This window comes from Struthio camelus, chromosome 1 (assembly GCF_040807025.1).
Source record: "Struthio camelus isolate bStrCam1 chromosome 1, bStrCam1.hap1, whole genome shotgun sequence".
Lineage (NCBI taxonomy): Eukaryota > Metazoa > Chordata > Aves > Struthioniformes > Struthionidae > Struthio > Struthio camelus.
This window is the reverse complement of record NC_090942.1, coordinates 168,737,038-168,763,182: the sequence shown is the minus strand read 5'-3', so window position 1 is coordinate 168,763,182 and position 26,145 is coordinate 168,737,038. Positions and strand designations below refer to the sequence as shown.

General features: G+C 35.9%; 1 long non-coding RNA gene across 1 annotated transcript; it reads left to right on the top strand.

Moving 5' to 3' along the window:
* Nucleotides 1-5,296: 5,296 nt before the first annotated feature.
* Nucleotides 5,297-24,162, top strand: LOC104146067 (uncharacterized). Its single transcript, XR_694542.2, has 4 exons — nucleotides 5,297-5,447; nucleotides 15,070-15,133; nucleotides 18,556-18,789; nucleotides 24,096-24,162. It is a non-coding gene; the product is annotated as an uncharacterized lncRNA (long non-coding RNA).
* Nucleotides 24,163-26,145: the final 1,983 nt, after the last annotated feature.

Sequence of the window (26,145 nt, the reverse complement as noted above, 5' to 3'; positions counted from 1 at the left end):
AATCTCATTGGCATTATGTTGCATCTTATGGCTTAAACATGTGTGATGTTCTCTTTGAATACTGATTAAGTCCAGATCATTGCTGATTATACCCTTTTCTTCTTCCGAAGGCCTGGGTTTCTCCCAGAACATGTAGGGAATTAAAAAAAAAAAAAAAAAAAGGGAGACTTGTCCCAGTACATAAGTGCCTAAGAGGTCACTTTCACATCTGCAAACTTTCAGAAAAGTTAATATAAGTTGATAACACTTCTTAAAAAGTGTTCAGACTAATAGGTGCATAAAAGTATCTTTAAAAAATGAGAAAACAGTAACACCAATTTGTCAATATTACTTTTTAATCTATGTATGGCTTCTGTAGAAAGTGATATATACTGCGTTTTTCTTACTAAGTATAACAATTTTGCTGTAAGTTTTCTTTATAAAAGAAGAAAAGCCACTTTATTAATATACCACTTTTATTATTTTATTCTTTTTCAGCTTAACTGTAAATAGCCCGCATCATTACTTATGCAGACACAACATTTTGGAAGTTTGCTATTATTTGTTTATTATTAACAGAGTATTATCGTTAATATCTTCTCTCATATACATTATGCACCTTCAATCAAACAAAGGCAAGCCTACATACAATTTGTCAGTGCATCATTTATGTCATGCATGCCTCTTGTAAGAGCAGGTATGATTACAACTAACGTAGTCTGCATCAAGTTAACTTCCCTAAAATGCTGAGATTAAAAAAAAAAGAGAAAAAAAAACACATTCATTATGTTGCAGCTATGAGTTTTTGTGCTGAATAAGAAAACATATACATGTGTAAGCAGTATTATAATGGTTGTAATTAGTTCTGCAATAAGAAATGTGTTAAAATTTACTGTTCTTTATCATCTGGAAAACCCTTTCTTCTGAAACATTATATGTGGTTCTGTGAAGCACAGAACAAGAGAGACTCCTGCTGGCTCAGACCCTACAGAAATTAACACTTTTTTTTATTAACTTTTTTTTCCATTCTTTACATACTTACTTATTCATTTGTTCTATAATAGTACCCTAAGGCTTTGAAAATGACTGAATTTGCTTGGCACTGCCCTTCAGCTCAAAAAAGCTGACTATTAGAAATTTTTTAAAATGTCTGAGAAAAATAAGTAGAAGGAAGAGGAGGAAAAGAAGCTGAGGATACATTTGTACAATCACATAAACTATTTTCCAGTGCAGTCTCTGTGGTCCTAAAATGTCTGGAATGAACTATGAGGCTGCTTATTCAGTACATGCAGCTATTAGTGTAGCAAATGGTTATTTGTTGTAAATATTCTTGTTATCTATCACAAAAAATGCTATGCCAAACTATGCTGTATCAAATGATCAAGAAATGTACAGTCCATAAACTAATCTCGCTCAGGTTAATTCCAACCTCAGGTTAAATTCTAACTTGATATGAATAAGTATTAGGGGTAGCAATCATATTATTACATGTAATAATGTGTTGTTGTGTTAATGTGATGTTTTTCCCACAGGATATTTGCTTTGCTGTGTGTACAGGATGATGGTCATTGTGCTGAGATTGAGGCAGCAGCCGCTCAATATTCCTTTTCATCCTCTTCCTTCAATATGTGCCTACCTACTATGCAAACCCTGCAATAAGGAATTATTCATTTCCTCTTGGGCTTTTTTATAGTGCTCATCTCTGTATCCAAGGGCTAGATCCTTAAAAGGATTTAAGGGCTAGATACACAAAGGTATTTAATATCCAACTCTGAGTTAGCATAGTGGGAACTAGACACTGAAAAGAAACACTGCAGTATCTTCGAGGATTGCAGCTCAGGGGTCTGAATGTCCCCTAGAGTAACCTGTACTGCACACAGAGGCAGTGAAAAGAGACCCAAGCAAGCCCCAACCCCCGGCTGATATTTCTAAATCAAGGAGCAAAATGCCATAAAAATATGGTAGTTGCACCCTCTAAAATTAGCACTCCACCTGAGCAACTAATTCCTAGTTTTCAGGAGGATAAGTAATCCCAGTAACTCCTGGTTTTGGAGTTAATATGTGTTTCTATCCCTTGGTGTTTTTTACACGACAAATGTTTCTTTAGACACCCCAAGTCCAAAATTCTTGAACCATCTGCTCAGTTGCCATTCAAACCTTGAGTTGCCTAAACCTCATTTGTAGTGTTTTTGAGGGTGCTTAAGCATCCGCTTCTGAACATGCATCAGATTATTGTGTTTTAACAGCACTGAACAGCATTGATCCCTTGCCAACTTCTCATCCATCACTGGGTTAAAATTAAGGTTTGGACCATTATGTAACCTATAGTAAAAATACAAAAAGTACTCTCAAAAATAGTTAACCTAACAGAAAATAATGGGAGAATAAGAATCTCCTCTTTTATCCAATAAGTCTGTAGCTGGAGATTCTTCTGGGAAATGGAACATCCTCATTAAAAATCCTTCTATGTAAGGGGACTTTGACACACATTTTCAGAGGTATTGAGCACTTCTGGCTCCCACTGATTTAACATTACAGTTGCCGAGATGAAACATTTTTGAAAATAGATTTTATGTACTTCGTCTTGAAAGATGCACTTCTGAGTATGTTAAAGCACAGGGAAAAACAACAGTGATTTGCCCAGTATTACCTTTGCTAAGGAGTTTACCACAGAATCCATTTTGCAGAATATTTCCAGATCTTCCTTGAGTTCTGAACCATCCTCTCTCTTGCTCTCCTTCATCCTCTATGTCTTTCCCATCTTCTAGAAACAGGATAGTGACTTCCCTGTCACATACACACTATAGGCAAGAAGGCAGCAAGCAAAAAGAGAAAGAAGATATGATATCATGCAGTTAAAGCTGGGATTAGAGCACATGAGAGTGTATAACTTCAAATGATGTGTGACAGCCGTACCATGAGGCACGTCATAGGCTCAAGAGAGTGAAATAGGACTCAAGTAGTCCCTGAGGTCATGTCTGTTTCACTGAGATGGCTAGAAGCCTTCATCTCAATGGGGGACACCTCCACGCTCCTGCCACTGGAGCAACCTGGGCACTGGGTGAACTTGTTGGGGGAAAGCTTGCCCGTCCCACCATCCAGTGCGCATGGGAGCCCCGGGCCGCAGAGCACAGCTCCCTCAGATGGCAATGGGATCCCAGCCCTGCCACAATGCCTGGTTGCTCCTCAGCTGAGCTGTCTAGCGCAACCACATCTGCCATAATCGTGAATTTACCAAGCTGGCAGAGGATAAATCAGAAAAAGAGCCCAGAGGAAGGTAAACATGCTGAAATATCTTGTGCTACGGGAAGAGGTTTTGCCTGTCCAGGGGCGCATTGCTCCTGATTGATGGTGAAGGCAGTGGGCCAATTTTCTTTCAGTCTGATGCTGCTAAATGGATTTTTGCCAGCTGTGTTAACCCAATTGGTAATTTTGTTTTGTAGGCATAACTGCACCTCGATTTACTACAGTACATTATTTCTGAATAATTATTGGCTGTTCTATTATTTAATATTGCCAGCTTTTTTAGCAATCATCTAAGTGTTAACACTGTCTTCTGCCTACATGGGCTAGGCTAATTTTCAGCTACTTGATAACAATAAATTATAGAAGGCGTGACGGAGAATCTGTGTTTTCTTACTGCTTGACAACTTGTGAAGTGGGAGCCAAGGACAGAGGGAGGCGGAGAACTCCTGTAGCAGAAGCAGGAAATCACAAACAGTTTCCTCTGAAGCCTAAAGCAGACAAGAGTAAGGGTACTTGTAATAGACAGCTGTCACCTACTTGAGTACATTTATGTTGCCTTGCCCTGCTGACATGGGAGGGGCAAATGGGTTCAGAGAACTCAAGTCTATATTTAGGTTTGTAATAATATGATATTTAGAGCTTCAGCTTAGTGTTCAAAGCAGAACTGAAGCTAAATCAATTTTGCCACTTGAAAGTGTAGTGGAGTCTTGATGTATTGAGTTGAAAACACAGATTCAGGCAGGAAGAGGAACTCATACTCTCTTGGGAGTCAGGGTGGTGGCAGGAGGTACTGTCCTTTGTTCCTTTCCCATCGTCAAAAGACAAGAAGAAAGAGGTTCCTGGTCTTCTCTCAGTTGTTTCACTCCTCATTTCCCAGAGGAAGCACAGGCAGATGAATCCATTCAGCAGTGTGAAGAAAAGGTTTTTGCGATTTCAGTATTGCCATAAATACTTTAGGACTTACAGCAGCAAACTGATATTACAATAGCAGGTGGCAAGAAGCACACTTGACTTTGCTAAGCCAGGCGTCAGTAAAGAGCTAAGCTGAATTACCTGTAAGTAATCATTAATCTCACAGTTTCAAAAGCAGTGTTTACCTTTTCTGTCTACAAAATTGTTTGGGCAATGCAGCCAGGTTCATTAAGTAAAAGGTAACTGAGTTTATATTTCATAAAAGTGACTTTATTTACAGAACCCTTTCATGTTAGATTACTTACAAATATTTGGCCACATTTACAAACAGCCATTATTGCAACACTTTTTTAATTTTGCACAAGTACAGATAATAACAGCAAAAACTATTTGTACAATTGCTAGAGTTGTTTAAGTGTGAAAATAAACCTGAACTAGGTCTTTATATAAACAGGAGATAACATCTGCCATCTGAAAACTTCTTAAAAATACACAAAAAATATAAGCACATTTTTCTATTGCAACTCCTGAGGCTGCTCATCAGAACAAAAAGGTGTGAAATACGTGTTCAAAACTCAGTCTGGATATAACCAATAATAGCTTTACTGAAATAAAATGCTACATGTGCTTATTAATCTTTGCCTTGCTCTGTATTAGGACTTTGAACTCAGACTTACTTTTCAGCAGAGCTGTGAAAGTTAGGTAGTAAACGTTATTGCTAGAGAAAATGCAATGACGTATTTGTTTCTGTATCTGGCCTGGGGGGACTGGCACAGCTTTTCACGTTAATATTTTTGAAATAAATTAATCATAGCAGCACTGATGCCAGCATAAATATAGCACTCCCTTACTTCTGCCTAGAATATGCTAACTGTACATTTCTTGCTGATGAATATCATATTGCATAATAAATATGTAAAAATTTCAGTGAGGCATCCATTCTTTTCAGCATACTTCCATACAGAAGGCATCCTCGAAATGTAAAGCTTCAGTGTTATTAAGAAAGAAATCATATATGTTCATTGAAAAGGTAGTATAATTGTTTTGATATACAGTTTCTGAAAAAAAAGGCATTCCAACATTATCTTTAATGTGGTTGAAAATACGTAACTGTTAAAATAAATAGATTCTCCACACTCAGTTTAAGTAGCTTGTTTGTCTACAAATAATATGGCCAGCATTGACAGGACAGCTTGGAGAGAACAGTGCTACTGAAGATGACTAGAGTGACAGAATCTAGTCCAAAAGGATTGTACTTCGATGATCTTCAAGTGTTTTTGTGCTGAAGCAAACTTTTCAAGTAAATTAAGGTAAAAACTTATTTGTAATAATTTTTCTCACCTTATGCATGTTCTGTCCATGCATGGTAATCTCAGTAATATTGATGTAGTTTATATTTAGAAGATGTTGTACTTCCTTCTGCATCTGCACATTCACAGCTCATCTTCTCCTGCTTAATCCTGTAAAACCCTAAAATAAATATGAAAACATAAGATCTGTAGTGATCTGTTCTGTTCCGTTTGAAGCACAGCATTAGGGAGCAAGAAGAGAAACTGGAGAAAGTAATTAATAAAACTCAGTCTTCACAAAAATAAAAAGTGATTGGTGTAGCTTTTTAAAGAGTCAGCACAGACTAAATACAAATTTTTAATATCCTGGGACATAACAAATAACAGTTCAAATAGCAAATCTAGTTTCATACCAATTGTTTTCCATTATGAACCTTTATATTTTGTTTGCATTTTGAAACAAAACAAAACAAAAAAAAAAAAAGATTCAGTTGTGGAAAACAGATGATTCCATGATCATTTGCACTTTGTGCAATGCAACTTTTACAGCCTGGATATTAAAATAAAATAATAATTAGAGGAAAGAAATACTCTTTCATTCTACTTATTGTACTGTATTAGTGTATACAGTTCTTTAAAAAGACTGCCCACATCCTGCTGCAGATAAATAACCATTTGATAAATGAGTTTAACACACAAATGTCTGCCTGAGATAAAATTCCACCTGAATTTCAGGCAGGCATTTGTGTATGAAATCCTTTTATCACATTGTCTAAGCTAGGATGTGACCAGCTCTTGTTACATGGGAAAAATAGACTTCCCATTAGTCCTTACAACAAATTGTTTGTGAATTACAGAAAAGAAAATAAATATAACTAAAGAATTTATGAATAGCAATGAGAAACACAGTGATACTTTTAGAAATAGATTGTTAGTTTCAGGACACAGGCATACATAAATATATATGCAGAAAATAGTGCCTTCCTGGCTACCAAACTGTTAATCCAGTTCTCATTTCACAGGAGAGCAGAATAAGTGGGCATGCCATTTGTTTTAAAAAAATAGTTCAAAGCCCACTTCCTCAAAATAGGAACTTCTTAATAGTTACAAACTAGGTTGTTTTCACACGTGCATGCTATCATTTTGGGGGACACTCCAATGTCACTGTCATCTGAGGGTGACTGAATGACTAAGACTGCTTGGAATTTGCCCAAATGTTGTTTTTCCGGAATTAATTTTCACATCTAAACCCATGAGTAGTTTTTCTGAGATGCTAAGCAGATAATGTGAGAGAAGGACGTATTGCATTTTATGGTTTCCCCTTGTCAAAGAAAAGTTTGCGTATTTCCTGCTTATATATACTTAGCGTAACTACTAGCATCATAAAGATTTATTCCATTTTTCAGCTCTTCTATCTTTACTATAACAAAGCAATGCAAGTACTTCAAACATGGCTGTGAATAAAGGCTGATTTTTTAGAAGCTGCTATTACACAAAAAAGAAAAAGCATATAGGTGCAAAATCAGAATATCATGTGCCTCTATTATTGCAGGAGCATGTCAGATACTCTTTTTGACACCAGCAGCGAGGGGAGTACAGAATCAAAGACTGCAGCGTGTTTTAATGTATCTCTACACACCCCTATGTAGTGTGATCTGACTGAAAGGCAACCGAAGTTAACAGACACAATGCCACTACCTTCAGTGGCCTTTGGATTGGTTCATATATCCTTTTGATGAATGAGTTAAAAATGCACCCAGTATAAGCTACAGGTATTCACGATATTTAACTCTGACCCTCCCTTAAAACAGATAGATAATTCACAATTTTAACTCTACAATTTCAAATTTTAACTCTTTGGTTTTTACTTTTCATGATAAAAATAATGATAATAAAAATTTATGTGCACAGAAGGAAATAAAGGCTGAGAATCTCTGTAACTGAATGAATGTTAATAAGTCAAATTCTTTTGGAAACTGGCATTCACAGATTCAGAATATATTTCTGTAGGCTCTTACAACAAATGCTTGGAAGACATGAGTAGTTTTTTAATTCCTACTTCAGGTTAATACTGCCTAACCTTCTGGTGATAAAAATAAAACTGTTTTGAATGTGAATGTTGTGGGTTACTACTGAAAATATCAATTAGAAAGGAAAACCATATTTCTGTCTGCTGTTGTAGTTTTAGTTATACACATGCTTCTTATGGCTACTTTTCTTCAGAACTTTTAAGGACTGGAAAATTTTATTTTGCTGTTGCTGTTTCTGCTTTTTTGCTACATACTTTAAAGCATTCCTCAGGGGACTTCATCTTGCCCGACAGTTTTATCGACTGCTAGGTGTCCTAATTTCTTCATTAGCTCTTCTGATGTGATTAGCCTTACTATTTATTCTTCTTCCTCCCCTGAGAAATTTATGTCTGCTTATTACAGGTGTCCTTCATCACCCTTTTTAAACATTGAAGCAAACCTTCTTTTTTTAAGCAATATATACCTCTTTTTGACAATAAATTACCCTTGCCATCTTTTGAAGGGTGTGCTGTTTCTCCTGCTGACCTCTTGTTCCTCATATACTTGAAAATTTTCTTCTTAATCATAACCTTTTGCGTAATCTTCCTTCCACCTTTGCTTTTCCTTTACACCTAATTTCATTCTGTGATCCTTTCTTTTCATTATTCTACTTAGTGTTTTATACCACTTATATAGCTCTATTTTACTCTTGATTATTTTGTCTGTATTAAAACCACCTAGTGCTTTTGGTGAAGGTGTGTGTTGAGGGGGGTGCTTTTTTTTTTTTTTCCTACTCCTAGATAAGCTGCATCTACACTGTTTATAATCACATTTTCAAAAACTTTCCATTTTCTCTGTGTCCTTTAACCATTACTTTAATCTACTCTTTTGATGCTTGTTTTGAAGACTGGACACCTAAAACAGGTTTTAGGGATGGTATTATTGCCTTTCACTTCTAACCAGAATCCTTATTTTAACAAAGAAGTAACTTTACAGTTTAAGGTGCAATTGTGCTTCCTTCTTTTAAATTAACAGTTTATATCTGGGTAGAAAAACGGTCAATGTGATTAATAAGTGTCCAAATACGAATTGCAGTAAAGAAGGGAAAATAGGAAAGCTTATCAAACCTAGTTTCCTGAGTCCTAGTTGCTAAACTCTGGTGCATGCTATTCAAAGTCTTATTTCCAGACAGTTTACGAATGCCAATTTGGTGATATTTAAACCAAGACCACCAGAAGGAAGAAAAACCTTGACTGTTAAGATTGTTTGGGAGTTTTCTCTGAAATGTGAATAGTATTCCAGAAATAATATATCCACTCTGTGCTCTTCTGTGCTAGGAAATGAACTTGAGATGTACAGAAGTATTCACGTGGAAAAAGTGTTCTCAACAATACAGTTCTTATCTACCTCATCGGGCTCACATACAGTTTTGCAGGACACACAAATACATATACACATTCACTTTAAAAAACAGCAGTTTATTTCAAAGAAATTACTTTCTTGCTTGTCATAAACACCAGGAAAGATCTCTGATTTTCTGTCAAGGTATAATGTAAGTTATATGACAGCAGTGTTTCCCAGGGAGGTCCATCCTAATCACAGCTTCGTTCATCCATGTCAACATTCAATTTCACGTTCTGCAAGAATCATAAGAAGATAAGTTTGTGTTATTACCTTAGGCAAACAACTTTGGAGTTTGGCAAGAAACTATAAGAAAAAATATTACTGCTTCCTGAGAATCTCATTTTGCTTTCGACATCTTAAATTTTAGCAAGAGCACTCCAACTCTGATTTCAGACTATAGCACATCAACTCTCTATATGACTATAGCACTCAACTTCCCTGATTTCAGACTATAGCACATGCACAAATTTCCTAACATAGACAGGAAATATGTGTACTCATTCCTACACAGTTCATCTATGTCTGGTAAAGTTCTTCCACTAAAGAGAAAACAAATATTGTTGTTTTTCCAAAAAAGTCTGTATAATAAATCAACCACAGAAAAACTAACATAATTTCTTTTAAAAAAATGTGCCTTTCTAACTTAAGGTATGTAATTTTAGTTGATTTTTTTTTTTTTTGGCTGAAGTAGTAGTGGAAATTTTCACCATTCTGTCAAGATATGTGCACTTATGGGAGCTCTAACCTTCCAATGTCCTTTTTTTTGGTCTGATATGGCTATTGAGTAAGATGATTTCTAGGACATCCTTTGAAAACAAAGACACCAATAAAAGAGGCATGCAGCTTTGCATCTAATTAAAATGCCATCACTCAAAATATAGATACATAAGGATTAGTTTCTCCTTTAAAATTAACTTAAGAACACAAGAGGAACTACAGTATATGGAGTTCTTAAGTTAGTTCTTCTGAGTATGGTAATAGCTCATAACAGGTGAAGATGCAAGATATATTGGTTATTTTATTTAGATCTTACCCTTATCCACTTTTAGAGTTGCCACAGTTTCTAGTCCCATAAAACATTACAATGTCTTTCTCTGTGTGAAGATTAAAATGAAAAATTAATTGATTTTCATTCTGTAGGAATCTCCAACTACAAATATTTGCCGTTGCTTATTGAAGAAAAACTTCAGGGAGAAAAAAACCAGTTAATTCTCAACATAGGAAAGTTAATCTAACTTTCTGATGACTGAAAAATCATGCTGTGCTCAATTCAGGAAATATGGATCCACAATACTATAGTAAATGATTGATTGATACATTTGTATTTAACAATCCTTCTGTTTAGAATTAGGACTGCAAGCGGTTCATTTTGCTATGTTAAACTTAGTGGCTTGATCCTGCAAATACTAACAGAACTGAAAAGTTCCACTGAATGTAATGAGAATACAAATGTTAGTAAAGTTACTTGCCTGAATATATGTTTGCTGAATTGGGCTGTAACATCTCAATATTCAGAGCAGAGCATGTTCAGTTAGATATGTGATCTATTCTAATGGGACTCATGCTGCTAAATCTCTCTGAGTCCCCTTGAAAATAAAGACATGGAAGAAAAGGTATTTGAAGCTTTTACTTATAATAGTACCATAGTTATTATGATGGATAAATGGCTTAAACGTTTTTACCTTTTTCATGAGTAGACCTAAAACTACTTTGTCCCTTTCCTACCCAGACACAAAAATATTTTTGCAGTGGAGAGGTTGTTCAGTTTTCTAGAAATATGCCTTTGCATGGTGCAAATAATGTTTATATTTTATAAATCTATACTAAAAATTATTATAATGTGTTTGGGATTCACACAGGTATTTTTAAGCTATGTACTCTATATGGGTCATAGAATTTGTCATCTCATTTAAATTAATACAGTGTTTATCATTATAAATCAAATACCTTTAAAGATAAAGATTAAGGTAACGGCCTTACCAATACAGGTGAAGCATTACTTTATCTAGGCTTCTGTATATCCTCCTTAAATAATATCAGTCTGTGATGCCTCTTAAATAAATAATTGATTTTGAGGAAAAGATCTTTTCATGTTTGGAATGTACTTACAACTCTTTGGCCTTCCAGCTTTTCCAGCCAAGTGGCTCAGGTTAACTCAGCAAAGAAAACTTTTGGACATTATTTTGTTATGTTGCCACGGTTCTGATATCCTAGTATCTAATTCATTTACTTCAAATAGTCTCAATAATATTGAAACCATAGCAGCTGACATATTTATCTGGTTTCTCTAGCCATTATTAGATATCAATACTATCTGCTATTCTGCACTATTTTTAACATAGGTACTTGAAACTGCAGCTTTTAGGGCTGTATTCTAACTTTGATCTTGGAGATGCAGGCCTCAATAGCAATGAGTTTGCCTGTTCTTCTTATAGAACTGATGAACTGCAGATTATTTCAGCAATATTGTCCACCTGTGCCGTTTCCTTAACTACAACTCAGCTGATGTTATCAGTCTCCTTATATCTAAAACAACTTACTTCTCGGCACTTCTGAGCACCACCACCCATATAAAGATAAATTATAACAATCCTCAAAGGCATACAAAACGCACATGCAGAAGTCACACTTTCAGATACATTGGCCATATTTCCCCTTTTACCTTTTCACTGTTTTTAGTCCCTCCATTTAGATAACACAGTCCTACTGTTGTTGCTGCGGAAATCTCTGTAGTTTTCACCTTCTCAAGCAGATTACTTTTATTTCTCAGTCTACTTTCTCATTCTAATTGTGTAAAATTGACCTCACCCTACATGTCTTTTCAAATATAAAACATAAATTCCACAGCAGTAAGAGTAAGTCTTGATCAAGATACATAGTGAAATGCACTTCATTTCCTTCTCCCTAGCATCTTAATAGTTCAGCTTTGCAAGGAATTTTCTTTCGATGAGTTCATCTCTTGACAGTAGTATTCTAGAAAATAATTAGTCTGAGAACTTTTCTCAGAATATTAGAAAATGCTGCCAAAACACAAATTTTGGACTCAACACCATGAATATTTGCTACAGAAGTATAATCCCAGGAGTTTCTTTAGTTAAAGAATTTAGTTAAGCTTCTTTAGTTAAGGAATTCAAAGAATTACGTAACTGAAAACTTTCATTTAACTCCAAGGTATTTATTCTCCCTGAGTAAAACCCAGAATAGATCAGGCAACAAAGAGCACACATTCAATCCATGCGTTTCCCAACTGCGTGATACTCATTGAGCCAGACAGGATCTGCCCTCGTCCTCGTCACCAGATACAAATGTATACGTGAGGATGTTGAAAGGAACACTGGATATATGATTTTGTGCTCTGTTATTCCCTTCAACTCAACTGCAAATAAAATGAAAATGCATGAAACAGAGTTAAAATTTCTGACCCTTGCAAAGACTGATCACAGGCAGCTGGTCCATCAAGTTACAGAGCAGCTTTTGTATGTGCAAAGCCAAGGAAGCCCGAAGATTTTCCATAAGAGGAGCAGCCAAAAAGGAGAAGGTTGTCTTTTGGACAAGGCCCTATAGTTCAGGAAGAAAAGAATGCTTTGCATTTCTGTATTTTCAGAAGACTTGGGGAAATTAAATCTTTAAAATCACTTAGCATGTCATCATTCCTTGAGGGCATCATAAATTGCTTCAGTTGGATTTCTTTGAATGTGTTTATGCAGTTCCCTTTTCATAGTCACCACTGATTGAAAATGTGCACTTATCTTTTAAGATAGATATTTCTGTTGCTGCTGTTTAGTATTAATAAATTAATTATTACTTTATCACATATGTCTATATTACTTTCAGATATTGAAATGAAATAGCCACATGAAGACATGAATCACTTGTTAAAAAATGCTCCTAGCAAAGTTAAAAACCTAAAAAGAAGCTTTGAGAAATCTGGATGTGAGGAGATATAAATGACAAATATGTCTGTTTTCTGTGTAAGCTATTTCTTTACGTTTCAAAATGTTGATGGAAAGTTTTCTACATAGTTTGCAAATTATTCATGTTCCAAAAGAGAGATGCAGAAAGACAAGTGATGACTAGGTTATTTTTTAGGAGAACACCTTCAAATGTTTAACATGTTAAACTTATCTGTTTGTAAGGCTCTTTTTTATTATTTAATTAAAATTCTAGAGAGAAATATTGTTAAAGAGAGACTATAATAGTCTAGTGACTAAAATGAATACATTTACTCTAACATAACTTTCCTATTTTCATTTAATGAGATCACAGTATGCCTCTTCAGATCTTCTGGGTATTTAGACCTATAAAAACAATGGGAAGGTCCAGTTCAGCATAATAGTCTAAATCCTCTTCTTCTCACAGTAGTTTCCCGTTCTGACACTACAGTATCTCTTTCTGGAGTAGTAGCTGATGACAGAACTTTGCAAGTAAGCTTTCTAGAAAAAGCAGAAATCAGTAATTCCAAGAATGAACTTATTTTAGGTACAACTTGTTTTATTTACATAATGTACTTAGAAATGTGAACTAAGGAGAATCCCTTTTTCAAGAAGACCGTCAAATTGACTGCAGAGAAAAGGGATCATCTTTCCTACTATCTGTACCTTGCCTTTTACATAAAATCTTTTGTGACAAAACATTTATTGCACAGTGTGTTTGTGCCACAGACATTTATTGCATGGCTTAAAGAGACGTTTGCTTATGCGATGAAGAATTTAGAAGCTATCTATATGCTGTTCTAGCACTGTTATGCCCCCTCAACATATGGTGGGTTGAGATGATGACTACTAATTTTATGAACAAACAAAGATGGATTTGCATATGAAATGATGAAGCATTAGTGGTGCGAAGGGAGAACTGACAAAAGAAATATATGACTCATCGGTAAACTTAGCTGCCTTGATTATTATGATTAATGCAGGTGTGAGAAACATTCCAGCCACCAGAATTCAAAGCAATATTTCCATGTAGGAATTTTTCCACGATGTATTCATATTAATGTTTACCCATACTGATGTTATCCCCTCTTTGGCTGCACAAAGCATATCCAGTATGCCCCTGGATACTTTCCACGTGGTGGTTTCTCATAGATTTCCTCTCCAGGGTTTCCCTGAACACTGTCCCACTTTGACCCTCCTTTGATATCAGGACTGTGCCCATTCCTCCCCTGCAGTCTGACTACTCCCATCTATCATAGGTGTCTACACGCACTTTTTCACATATAACTTTCTTATTTACCTCAATCTCAGAACTGCAGCACACAAAAAAAAAGAAAAAGAAAAAGAAAAAGAAAAAGAAAAAGAAAAAGAAAAAGAAAAAGAAAAAGAAAAAGAAAAAGAAAAAGAAAAAGAAAAAGAAAAAGAAAAAGAAAAAAAGAAAGCCTTTGGAGAAGGAAGAGCTAAAAAAACCAACATCCTACAATTTGTGCTGCTATAATTGAACTTCCCCTACCTGCTCCTTGGAAAAGGAGGTGGAACACGGTTGATAATCCAACTAAAATTAAAATTCCTCCGTCTGAATGGAGGAATATGAATTCATATGAATTCATATTCATATGAGTTCATATGAATTTTTATACTAAAATTCAAATCTGCAAGTAATGAGACCTTTTAAATGTCACTTAATACACAATAGCCTTTAATGTAACTTGCATATTATCTTTTTCAATCAAAAAAACACCTAAAATCTGTATTACTGCAGCATCTTAACATACTTGCTTAATATTTTTGTCTTTATTACTTTTTCTTTTAAAACCCTGAGCCATGTGATTCAGGATACAATAAATTCATGAAGCACAGTGAGGGAACAAAGTAGGAAGGCATTTTATTTAACAGTGCTTTTTTTTAAGAAGTTTTATCTTGCTTGTTAAAGTAAGATGAGAAGTTTTCTATTAACTAGGCTGGGAAGCCTTAGGGGCCACTGAAAGCTTTTTAATTGCATATTTAATTAGAAATGTGCTGGAGAGCTGGTGTTCAGCTTTTCTGAAGCTCATGGCTCCTGACAAAATGTCTGCTTTTAAGCCATTTTGTCTCTTGAAATGTTTTCTAAAAAGTAGGTTAAACAGAAAAAGCTTTAATTTTGGCTATTTTCACTTCAAAGGGATTGCATTGTTTTCTCAAACCTACTATAAAACCAAGGTGAAATGACATCTTTAAAAGTAAGCGTTTTCAGGTAAAATAAGACTTCTAAAAGACCAATCTTTAAGGTGTCTAACAGTTTATTGTTATTCTGCCTAGCTCACCAGCAAGGCTGGAAGATTGAAGAGAAAAGAAAGAGGAGGATTATGTTTGACCGCTACAGGTATATAGTTTTCAAAATCTACTGTTTATCCAGCAGGCAGTGGCTGGACCTGAGGGGAAATGTATGCATAAATATTTCCTTTATATTCCAAGTAGAACAATGTTGACAGCGCTGCCTGCTGCTTTCAGGGTTTCCTACACTTGCGTTAAACCTGGACAAGATTTGACAAACCCAGTAAGTCTTCTGCCCAGTGCTCAGTTGCACCACTTTTACCAAAAAAGTTGTCTAACAGAAGTTTGCATGAAATTTAGGCTTCCTCAGAAGTGCCAGCTTCCCCTAAGGTAATTTAATGGATAAAGGAGGGTAGCCCCAACAAAAACTGAGAGCACTTCAGCTCCCAGCATTGCAGGTATGAATACACGTTAGTTATGGCTGGATAGAAACGTTTCTGAAGCATAGGCTAAACCAGAAAAGTAAACAGTTGATTTTTTAATGAAACACAGTATTTGAATACATAAAGTCTCTTAGAGGAAGAATGGAGAGAGGCTTTCTGTTGTTTTACATGAAATGCCTTGTTTTCAGGGTAGTCTGCAATGAATAAAATGTTAGAAATACATGAATATTAGTTAATTAAAGGTTTGATTTTGTGCACTGTAAAATAAATATATGTTGAAAAACAACTAAATAATTTAATTAAATGTTGTATTTGTACAGCTAAATGAAGAGAAAGTGGAAATGTCCTGATACATACAAAAGAGAAATCCACCAAACTTGACATAATATATTAATGGTCACAAAGTTTTAGGAGAACATGAAAGAGCTAATGCACTGCTGTCCTTACTTCACCTTCACTCAGTAACACTGTTAGAGATTCAGTTGTCCTCAGAGCACCTCTACCCGGAGAGCTGAATCTATTCCTTTCATGACTGGTAAAATCGAGCAAGTTGTTCCTGGACCTTGTATTAACACCAGAACTGGATTTTTTAATGTTTTCTGGGTGAGCTACATTCATACTTTATGATAGTCCATGTGTTTGGTGACAGAACATGGTAGATATGTTAGAAGGGTGGGAAATACAGTTTGTCAGAAATAACTTGAGCTGGGGAAAGAGAAGGCGCAAATGCCACCTCATCCTAGTTCTTATGAGATACTCTCCTTTCATTTCTGCCATCCACTATTAATTTGATCAGAATTATCTGAAACACAATGCTATTAAAATTTATCTAAACATTACATTTGAATGTTCAAGTTTTGGTCTTCTGAGTCTTCTCATAGTAGTAATATTTCTAATTATCTCCTATTCTGCAATTTTACAATCTTTTTTTTCCTATGAAGAAGGTGTTTAATAGGTTCATGTAGACTAAAGTTATAGATGTGACATAGGTTTAAGGAATTGCAGTAGGGTGGCTCATTTACACCTTTTCTCACAGCATTAGAAGTGTATGCATTGACTCAGTGTCCCTCCACTTTTGGGATTAATACAAGCAGCATTGTGCAGCTTTCAGTCTTGTAACTTGCTACACAGACCTGGAGAACGCAACTGGCAAAGATGTGAGGTGCAATGATGAGCTTCATCGTCATCAATATTCCAGTGATGCTCAGTTTTCCATTTCCACATCAAAACCAAGCAATGCTGATCCTCTAGTAACTCTGTGCCTGGCATGGACAGAGTCCTGAGGGAAAGCAAGCTGGTTTAGGCTAAACCCTGATGAACAGACACAATGCTTCTGGCAAGAGAAACCCTCTGAAGTAGTGGCTGATGGCCACAATTGCGTCTTCTGTTAAAAGCATCTGCCAATGGGTTGCCAAGGTTATGAATAGTCCTAAACTCTTATGGGATCATTGTTGTTCTTGGGTGCAGAGACAGACATAATGACTGAAAAAAAATGTAATTCCAGGTAGTCAAGAGTCATTCAAATAATATTTGCCATATTTTGACACACCTTCTTAGGCAAAGTTAAGCTTCTCTAATACTATATGGGTAGGATGAGCTTTTTAACTATATATTTGCTCATATAGGGCTCAGTATGTACTAGATATTATACAAACAGGAACTGAAAGAAGGCCCAGATGTTTAGGTTTGGCTTAGAGTTTACTGAGAGAGAGCAAAGATAATTGTCTTTGTGTTCTTCCAATGTAGGGACATCCAGCGCATCTGCTAAAAACACATTTGCAAGCATCCCTAAAGACTAGCGTGGTAGCTGGGGGTAAGGTATGCAACAAAGTCCAAGCTATCATCTGTCTCTATGCTTTTCATTAAAAGTTATAATGAACGGGTTATATTGCAGAAAAAAGATCCACTGAGTATTCTGTTGCATCACAACAGCAGATTTAAGAATCAGGTTCACTGTCTTTATCTCCAGTACTTTTTACCTAGATTGGCGTTTTAGAGATAAACAGTGGAGGATGAACTACAGTTGCAAGTGCTATGAATAAATGATAATGTTTTATTCATTTCATATTAGTTCCACATTCTTAAAGCTTTTTAGTAACCAAATTAGTTAACACATTCCAATACCCTTAGTTCATAGACTTATGATAAGAAATGTCTTAAATGGAGAAGGACTGAAAAACAGGCTGACTGCATGCCATATTGGCTTGGACTGTGGACACAGTGTACCTAGTACTACAATGTTCAGTTTCACCACTTAGAAATGGACAAACACTGTTCTTAACAAAAAAACACTCTGCCTTCAAATAAGGCCTTGCTTATTTCCAAGATAAAAACTCAAAAAGAGATAAAATTAGCTTAAAATATTGAATACAACTCTCCCATGACTTCCCAGATTCAGTCCTTCTGTTTGATTTACAAAGAAATATTGTCTTCGATGAGATAAATTCCTTAGGCAAAAACTCTGCAATATCTTTAGTGGATTTTACTTCATGTTTAAGACTAGCCTATTTACATGCATTTTTTTTATCATAACAAAGACATAACCCTATTAAACGGGTAGAGCACAAACACTTCCCATTTTTAGTTCTCCCAAACTATTCTGGATAAAACCAGGTGAGGTTAACTCCATTTTTTTCCTACTATCTCTGAGGAGACATGAAGTCTTACATCATTTTAATGTGTACCATATGGTTGCTTCAGAGTCTGTGGAGCATACTTCCAGTTTTAAGAGGCCTCAGGGGAGTGGTAGTTGCCTTTGAATGCCTGCTTATTGCTCAAGGAACAATGTCCTAACATCAGCAAGAATAAAAGACGTTAAGGGGGTAGTTAGTTTACAGCGAGGTGGACTTTACAGAGGATTAGAGGGCGTCAGAAACACGGTAAGAGAGAAGTGAAAAAACTTGCTTGTATATTATATTTATAAATACGAAAAAAGGTATAAAAATTGATGTGAAAGCCTAGAAAAATCTAAAAGGATTCAGCACAGTGGGTTGAGCGAGATGACATGTCATTTTACCACATTTTCAAACAAAGGTCTGCATTCTCAATTACAATGTCAGTATTTTTCCTTGATTTTGTTTTCTGACAGCACCCTGCTTTTGCCTCGCAAAGAGAAGGACAGTCTGCTTTACAGAATCTGCAGGGAGTCAGCGAGAGTGGGAAGCCTTTCCTTTTCCAAGCACAGACAACTGTCAATATCTAACGAGGCACCTGCTCCTATCTCACGGTTTCTATAAAACCCCCATTTTGCATGAGCTGACAGCTCGTGGTATGAAAGGCAGCAGTTTCCTCACATTCAAGAGCTCAGCAGGAGTCTGGCAAGGTAGGATACTACCATTAGCTGATCACCAGTCAGTAAGTGCCGGGGATGCTGCTTCACACAAAGAGCCCAACATTGTCTTTTTGCAAGATAGCAGATCTTGAGCTGGCAGGAGCTCGGTGGTGTACTCCCACCTCCCACATTACCTGAGTCATTAGAATTGCTGAAGATTTTGTAGCAAGGCAAACGTATATGGATGTGTGTGTGTGTGTGTATAGGTATATCTATATATGGATCTACGCTTCAGGATGTGTTGTAGTAATTGCTTTCAAATCCACCTGATTTATATCAGACACACTGGTTGTAATCTATGTGGTCTTGTCTGACCACTTCCTTTTTTCCCAAAATCACATCTGAGTTAACAGGCATTTATTTGCAAGGGGGAACTCAAAGAAGCAGCCAGTGGCTTGCTTGCTTTTTTTTGTCGGTGGAGAGTTCTATCAAGGCTGGACTCCTCGTATTTCTGAGACAGTGAAGGGAAATACCTGATTTTTGATTAATTTTGTATCTTCCTAATGTAATTAAAAGACAAGCTACCTGATGCACAATAATGGGCAACTTACCAAATGTAAATACTGTATTAGGTCCACATTTGCAGCTGAAATAAAGGTTTTCTACTTTGCCGTGCCACATTCATTTCTTTCTTCTATCCCTCTGGAAGTCTCCAATTTTGTCTTGACATTTCTGCATTTCAAATTTACTAACCCTTTCTAGCTGTGCAATCCCATTTTGATGATCTGATTTTATGGAAACAGTAGTTATACGTTCCTTATTCAGGAAATATCCTCTTTGCTTAGATAGCATGTAGTATGTATTAATAGAATGTTTTAAATGATTACATGTGTTTATTGGTAGGAGCTGTAACTTTGTAATAGAATTTTTGCTGATATAGTTTTATTTAAAAATAGGAGAGTTAATTTTGAACTTTAGTAAAACATTGAGTGAATAGACTACAGAGATTGATAATCATGGTAGCATTCTAATGACTGTAATCTTTCCACTATATGCCTCAAATGCATGGGAATTACACATATAACACAATATAGCATATTACTGACATACATGTTGATTATGTTAATATAGATCTTAATCATTTAATTTTATTGATCTTTCAATTGCTAATTCTCTCTCCTTCTTTCTCACACCGTATCATTCTTAGTTCTAATCCTTACAGCATTTGAGACATACACAGAATGAAATCAAAATTATGTGTCTATACAAATCTCCTCAAATAGAATACACTCTTTATTTATTTGAGGGCAAAGAGTTTCTGGAAGGTTTTTTGATGAAGAGCCAGACATTCCCTCTGAAAAACAAATATTGTCTATTTTTGTAGGAAATTCCAAAACAGCAGCTAAAGCCCTGGGACACCTCTTCTTTTACTGAACAGCCAAGAACTGCCATATATAATTCATGACCCCTTAATTGGCCTCAGTGAGCAAGGAGGGATCACACAGGGAACTATCACTCTTAAATATATCACCTGTTTAAGTAACTGACCTTTGAAATGTAGTTGAAAGGGAAAAACACATTTCCCCCTTCCTCCTGTGACTGAAATTTCTGGAGCAAATGATGCCTGAGCAGTTTGGCAGGACTAATTAGGGACAGTGTAAAAGAATATGACAAATTACTAATCCGACTTCTAGTAGCACTACATAGTATACCTGATCACGCTATGATATGTTGCCCTTGAGGACCTTGATCTTGCCTGAGACTTCATATAGAGAGCAAAAGATGTAATCATACTTTGAAAAGGAAACAGAGTGATTGCTTATGCAAAAAAAGCTTATAAAATTTACTACTTTGACAAGTCTAGAAGCTGTGGTATATTTAGTAGCAATAGTGATATGGTCTTCAGACTCCTCTGAAAGCACAGTGGGAAGTGACATCAATCATTCTTCCTACTTCTTCCCACTCTCTCAGCTGACTCCAAAACATGTATCTAATCTTATTACAACATAATTAATCCTGGCCTCTTTTCTACTTGACATCCTCTGACTCCCAGGAACACGTATTAAGATGCATCAGAGCACAATATTTTGACTGCCAAAGAGATCACACAAATCTTCGTCTGGTCTACATATGAGCAAATCTATAGGATAAAGCATGTGTGAGGTGTTGTTTATCATAAATAAAATAAAAAGGATCATCTTTTTTTATTACTGAAACTCCTTCTATCTCAGGTGGCAGATCTATACATATATAACAGGCAAGTAAAAAGCTTGTATCCAAAAGAAAAGATGGTGAAATAATTAGGCAGTGATTATTAATTTTGAATCATTTAAGCAAATGGATCAGAGAAAAAGCACGAAATGCGAATCTAAGCTTGCCCAAAAAGATTATTTTGAAACTTTTCTACACTGCCACAATTTTTCTCAATTAGTCTTTTGGACATACAGCTCTTTTGCATTCCTGGCATCATAGTGGCCCCTTTCCAACAGAATGACTGGAGTCTTACCAGATATTCCCTGTTGATGAGAAGACTACTCAAGGAATAAAAATATGCAGGTTTTAATCCTATAAAGACTACTAGAAGAAGCATAGATACTATCGGCTGCTTTATTTCTGGCTGGTATTTCTGAGCATACTCAATCAATCAGGTACTTCAAAGACCTAGAAAGGAGAGCCCTTACTTTTTGTTTCGTAAACGCACAGGATATATTGGTTCAGCTATTTCTATCCATTTCAGAAAGACGTTATGTTTCCAGAAAAGCAATATTTTAAGCATATGAAGAACTTTTCACCAGAAATTTTCTCAGATGTCAAAACAAACCACAGAGGTTTTTTGCCTCACTTAAAATCTTCCTGAATTGAAATGTGTGTGTTCAAATAATTTTAAGCACTCAAATGTTCTTAAACACTTAAGATTACTTTCTGTATTCACAGAAATTAGATAATTGTGGATGTTTAGACTGGTGACCAGGATCCATTGATAAGTCTGAGAAAGTAGTTCTGACTGGGAAACCATCATAGACTTGTAGGATATCTTTTTAATATATATGTATATAAAAAATTGCATATTTTGAAGTCTTATTTTCTTATTTTGAAGACCATTTAAAATTCACATTTACATATTTATTTATCTGTAATCTCTATTTCAGGTCTTATTTTTGCATTTAATATATCCTTTCCAAGATAAAGAAAGCAAAGAATTTCTACTCATTGTGTCAGCCATAGGCCACAGATTCCTGTGATGTGGATCCTCTGAGTAAAATTTATTCTCTTAATTGCCCTGTTTTCTTTTGATTTAACATTTAGTATATACCTTGATGGTGATTTCACAATGCCTCAAACAATGTCAAAGCACTTGCTAAGCTGAATTGTGAATGTTATGCAAAGCCCATATTAGCCCCTATTAAAATTCAGCCATTATCAGCAGTATTTGGCCAATTTCATATTTCTCATCAAGCTTTAATTTATCCAGAAAGAATAGTCTGCGATGCACTCATTCAGTACATTGCAAGATGAATTGAATCGCCTTTTATATGTTCAGAAGGGAAGAAACAAAATGTAATATAGCAGGCGTATTACTTTAGTAATCTAGAGCTGGTTGCCATATAAAAATAGAAAAGTGATTAAAATACATATTTAAATTCCACAGATGACTCAGATATTTTAAATGGAAATAAAGGATAACTTTTCATACAAATAAAATGTTATGGGAGAGGTCCCACTTAGGAAAGGTGCTGGCTATTTGTAATGAGATGCTGAGAAACCTCACTCCCTCCCCTCAGATTCAGTACGGACTGAAGGCACTCTGCACTTCGAAGGAGCAAGCCGAAAGCAATTACTTAATATGAAATTTGTCCAGGTGCCTACCAGAGATGATGGTGAGAGGGAAGATTTATTTTTATAGTGTGAAGAGTGTGCTTTATGCACAGGCAGAACCAAGAAAAATGTTTGCCCTGAAGATCTCACAGGCTACTTACTTGCATCTTCTGTGTAAGCCCCAAGGAGCAAAAACCTTTGAACGCTAGGGAAGAGTAAGAAAATATATAAACTATGTCATCAAAAAGGTCAGGAACAGGAGTTTGTATTACAAATACTAGAAACCCTTCTGCTCCAGCCTGGGAAAGAGAATTGAATGTAGGAGGAAAGAGATATAGAACCTGGTATAAATCACAGAAAAGTAAATAAAAATCTCTCCTTGCCTTCCTTGAGCTTTGCACAAGGGCTATAGTTACCTGCATAATCGGAGTATTACTCTTTTTGTTAGTCTCTCTGTCCTCCATGGAACTGGAAGCAGTTCCACATTTATCAGTAGACAACTTCAAGCTCTCTTGTTTGATCGTTACTTTTCTCAGTGCCCTGGAGATTAAAATGAACATTTATCTTATCTTTGTGTACAAAGTAACATTTGGCACCCTTCTGTCCCTTCCAGAAGAAAGGAGAATCCTGGAGACAGAAGACTATATAAGCTTTCATGCAAATGATATTCACCTGCATTGCTAAAAACTAGAAAGTCAGCTTCAACATTTCTGAGCTCATATAGAAATAGCTTCACATTCTGGTCTTGTTAAGAAAGGTTAGTGCCTGTAAAACTACTTGAGGATTTTACTTTGCTCTAGAGAGCTTTAGAAAAAATTTCACACCTACTTCTGCATTTTAACATCTTAAGTGCTCTTTCCTTTCTACAAATTAAGAATTTTAACCAAAAGATCCTAGAAATTGCAAAAAAAAAATACCTCAGTAGTATTGCAGACTTTATTTTAAAAAACGATGTAATATCTATAGTTACCTTCAATTTTTGGACTGAGTAAAAGGTATCCAACATTTTACAAGCCGGCTCCATTGTAGCTTACTACTGCCATATTTCTTGGGAAGAAGAAGCTGAGATAACACACATTTTAAAATGGATACAATTCTGATGAAAATATTCTGAATAGTTAGACAGAGGATGACTCAGTTTTCCCCTTTTGATCTGAAGTGAGGAAATTTAAAAAGTTTTCTAGCTGTCAGTTTTCTCCTAGATAAAACCTTGACAGCTGAGTTTTGTACAAAGATGATATCTTTGTAACGACCTCATAAGATCAGTACTTTTTTTGGTGGAGTGAGGGAATTGAAAGAGTGTGTGAAACTTAAAACTAAAACTCAAGGAGGAATATTTTGTATCTAGGTTTACATTATCCTTCCATTAAATAGTGCTCTGAACAAAGAGAAAGGCTAGTGTTTAATTCCAATCTTAAGACATGAGAAGTATTTTATAGTATCAGCCTGCTGAGCTTATGACATAGAGTCTTTCATCTCTTTTTTGTTTGTTTAAACCTCTCAGAATTGAAGAACTGACATTCATCAACTTTATGTTTTAGATCAGAAGAAAAGTAACAGAAAATTGTTGATGCCACAAGCCTTGAATATTTTATCATGCTACCAGGCAGTGCTCATGTGTTCATAATGATGGTAAGGCATTACCGATCAGTTAAGTAGAAGGAAAGAGATTCTCAAACCATAAGACCTTTCCTACAGGAGAGATTTAACATCATTATTTTTGAAATATGACCTTCCCAGCAGCATTTGTAATTATACTTCCAAATTAGAACTAATGTACTCTCAGAACCAGTCTCTCTATTACTGAGTGCATCAACTTCTTTCCACAGAAAAAGTGAGCTTTCAAAATAACGTTGGAAACTGTATACTACAGAGAAATATAGATATTCTTGTTTCCTAAATAATAATAAGTATCTTCTACTTTGTGAAGGAATAGCAATGAATATTAAATACAAATCCATCTTGCTGACAGACTCGAAAATAAGATGTACAATCTGATAACAATAAAATACACTAATATTAGGAACATTTTTTACTCTTCTTATTTCCGTATATTAGTATAATAAACAGTGAAATGAAAATATCTGTATTGTTCACAAGCTAGCAGACATCTCAAGTTATTTGTTGCCAAATCCTTTTTTGCAGATAACGTAGCTTGTTTAGCATTACTTTTGTAGTATATGGCTGAATCCTGAATGCTAAGTTAATTGAGACCTTATGGTCACAAAGGGATGGACAACACACTAAAAAGACAGCAAGATATTCTAGAGATCATTACTGAATGTCCTGTCTCCTGTAATAGTGGATCAAGGACTTCACAGTAGAAGAAAATCAGTTCAGGCTGATAAAAAAACATCTATTTTGTGACTTGAAATGATGGACGACTGCAGTGCAAGAGAGTAGGCATTCCTGAGAGGAGCAAAAATAACTTTCCATCTCCTTAAATATTTATTTGATATTATAAGAGATCATCGGAATCTAAATTTCTTTAAGAAAGAAAACATCTCTAAGTTTTCTCAAATGTTTAAACGATTAGAAGAAGAGTTAAAACTGTCTAAATTGCTTTCAGACAGAGAGGAGAGATAAGAGATTTCACCTTCTTTCTCTATGGCTGATCTGATGCTCAGGTCCCAAAAAGAATAGCTCACCTGAGTGCCTGGTACAGGTATTTCACACCTAAAGGCACCCATCTAACTTCTAGAGCACGTATGATACAACTGTGATCCATGAAACTACAAAACTCGTCTGGAAAAGTTAACCAGGCAGCCAGACAATAAAAGTCTAATTCTGCCATACATATGCATGCACTTGAAGTCACATGCAGTAGACACAATCACATTGTGAACAAATGCACATACACCTTTCGCATGTGACTCCCTCTCCCTCCACCCACACTCAGAGTCATTGACTGGAAAGCGAAATAATCTGGGAAGGAGAACTCAAAGCCTCTCCCTCTAACTGTGCCTTAACTGATAGGAATATAGGCCAGTATACCTGATCTCTTGCTCTCATTTTGATCCTGTTATTCTTATATTAGCAACTCTAGCAGTATTCACTACAGAAAAAAAGGCAGGAGACTATTCCGTGCAGAAGAGTCTGGCACACAAGACTAATCGCAACTGCCAATCTGCTTTCTGGGAGGATGGCAACAAATGACGCAGAGACAGAACCAAGCTGCCCATCTTCCCAGGAAAACATTCCTACCACATCCAGAGTCACACAGCAGTATTTCCTCTTTCTTTTGTGTTGACAGTCAATGCAGTGGCTGTGTGCTGAGCTCACTGCTGCCTGTTGTGGGTACATCTACATTAGAGTTTTAGTTGCCATGAAGATTATTTTTGGAACAGATCTCCTAATTGCCCCCACTTAATGAGCTTTGTTTCATACTGTAGAAATGAGTTCCCTGGGAAATGAAACAAGAAGACATGCTCCAGAAGAATATCTAATGCAGTCCAGTTGCTGCTACACATTCAGTTCAGTGGGAGCAGATAAGAACTAGTCCAAGGTAAAGTATTTGAAAACTGTGTAGTGTGGACACACTCAGGTCCTCAGCACCAACTGTTTTACTCTGCAAGGGCTACTCCTGCTGCA